The sequence below is a fragment of the Setaria italica genome, chromosome III, assembly GCF_000263155.2.
Source record: "Setaria italica strain Yugu1 chromosome III, Setaria_italica_v2.0, whole genome shotgun sequence".
NCBI lineage: Eukaryota > Viridiplantae > Streptophyta > Magnoliopsida > Poales > Poaceae > Setaria > Setaria italica.
The window spans coordinates 45,863,752-45,866,429 of NC_028452.1; positions in this window are offsets into that span (position 1 = coordinate 45,863,752).

Here is a 2,678-nt window from a genome sequence, read left to right on the forward strand (position 1 = left end):
ACCAGGGAAATGAAACACCATGGGGAGGTTCTTAAGGAGCAGTCGCTATACAAGAAAGTTTCGTTGCGCTTATATCAGGAAAGTCAGCAAGGAAGATTCCAGAAGTTAGCCCCTAGATCCGACCGGCTATGCAGCAATGAGTTGCAAGAGCAATGTGACAGCTTAGGTCAAAGAAGATCCTACTCGAGCATCATGAAGATAGTTTTCTCACTCTACAATATACGGTTGAACGGATTGAATCGGGCGAAAGGATTCACAGTCAGACTGAGCTAAATATTTTATTGTGAAGGCAATGTTACAAAACAAACTTTCTTATATTGCAAAATCAATAAAAAAATAAAATTACTAGCTTGATGGACCATTATATGCCATCACCTCCAATGTAAAATAAGATTTTTTTTGTGAAGGCAATGTTACAAAACAAACTTTCTTATATTGCAGAATCGATGGTTCCTTGGCGCTCATGAGCCGCATATACTTGGTTGTCGTCGCCAACCATTACATTGGACGTGATAGCATCGATGGTTCAGGCCTGAATGGACTTCCCATCAGGGCTCGGAGGGTCCAATGATTTACTGGGAGTCATTAGCCACGAACATGGTATAATTAACTGGAGTAGTTAGAAGTGAATTGGGATTCTCGTCCTCATTTCTCGGATTATCTTGCCTAGTGGCCCTCACTACCGGAAACAGTAAATTCGCCGAGTGTAAAACGTGTGCCGAGTGCATTTTTTCGGGCACTCGGCAAACACAGTCTTTGCCGAGTGTATACAACGAGGCACTCGGCGAACATAATACACTCGGCAAAAAGGAGGTTTGCCGAGTGCAAAAAAACAGGCACTCGGCAAACAACTCCTGGAAACTCGGCAAAGAAGACACACTCGGTAAATCAACAGCGCGTGCATCGCACGTGCGTCGTCCGTTACCAGGTTGGACCGGCCGTTAGACCTCTGCCAAGTGCTTGCCGTTCGACACTCGGCAAAGTGTCGTTCGCCGAGTGCCACCCGCACACACTCGGCACACTCAAAACTTCGCCGAGTGCCTCGCCCGGACACTCGGCAAACTCAACACATTGCCGAGTGCCGCCCTAAAGGCACTCGGCAATACCAAAATTTCGCCGAGTGTTTTTGTTGGCACTCGGCAAAAAAAACAAAAATTTTCCTCCAACAGCTTCCACACTTTTTCTACTCCCCACATAGGATATTTGGTTATACATATTAAAAGTTGGTCTATTTTCGGGTCTGTTTGGTATTTTTAATGCTTTGTTTGCATTAATAGGGATTTTTTGATTGAAGTCAAATTTTAACTGCAAGTACTTGAAATAATGGATTGAAATCAGTGAAAAAATCATATTCATATTATGGAGACCGGATTGAGGTCTCAACCAGAAAATGAAGAGAAATTTTGAACATTGTTTTTAAAAAACACGACCACGAACCTGTGGTTCAATGGTTGTTAAATTGTAAAAAAACCAAACGAAATCTGAAAATCACAAGATTTGTCAAGATGTCATGATATTATGTGTGGAGGCTGTGGTAAAAAATTGAGAACGTTTCGCCCAATTTCTGACATATGATGCTTAGAAACCGACTAATCTCCTGGAAGGATTCATAGAAGTTAGAAAGGAGCCAATAAGATTTGGTTTCCAAGTGACACTTGAATTAAGGAGTGCCTTCAAATCTTTTTGTATAGGCAACATACAACACAGATTGGTTCATGTCAAAATTTGGAAATTTTTCGGATGCGTTTGATATTTTTTATTGATTAAATGCAATTATAGATTTTTATTAGATATAAATGGAATTTGAGCTATAACTGCATGAAATAATGGAATAATATCGGTAGAAAACTAATTTAACAATTTTTGAGTGATTTTGACACGATTTTGAACAAGTATATTAGAAAAAGGTCACTAAAATACGTTATTTCATGTAACGTTTGCCGAGTGCACCCATAAAACACTCGGCAAACTATCGCCACCCATAAAGGTCACTGGGATGTTGTGTACAAGGTATCGCCACACGGTAAACTACCTGTCCCAAATAATGAAGATTACAACATTGACCCCAACACATATGACGGAGATTTTTTCCAAGAAGATGGGCTCGAAGGGATTTTTGAGATTGATTTAACCGACGCTTTCGGAATGGAAGTAGACAATGAAAGGGTTGTTGACGATGACGCTGGAGAGGAGGTTCATAATATGAAGGAGTTAGAATTACTTCAGCGGTTACAGTTAGGACAGGACATTGATGATGACGCTGAAACTTCGGAGCACGGGAATGATTTGTTTGACACGCGTGACAGTGACGATGAGACTTATGATCCAGCTAATCCCGATCATGACAATTATTTCTAAGACATGTATGGATCGTAATAATTTATTTATTATTTGTCATACCATGTTATTTTTGAAATTATGTTTTGTTTATATATGTGCTGATTGGTTTACTCTTGGCAAATGCAGGTGATTGAACAATGGTGGGCGGTACGAGGAAGATCGCAGCACTTTACGAAAAATTAAAAGCTGCAGCTTCCGGGTCAGTACACGGTCAGACGCATCGAGAGGTCGAGGAAGCGTCGAGGGAGGGTGGAGGCAGGGTGACGCACACGTGGAGGAAGCGTGGGGGCACAGGTCCTGCTAGAGCAGGGGTCGGGCAGGGGTCGAGGAAAGGGTGA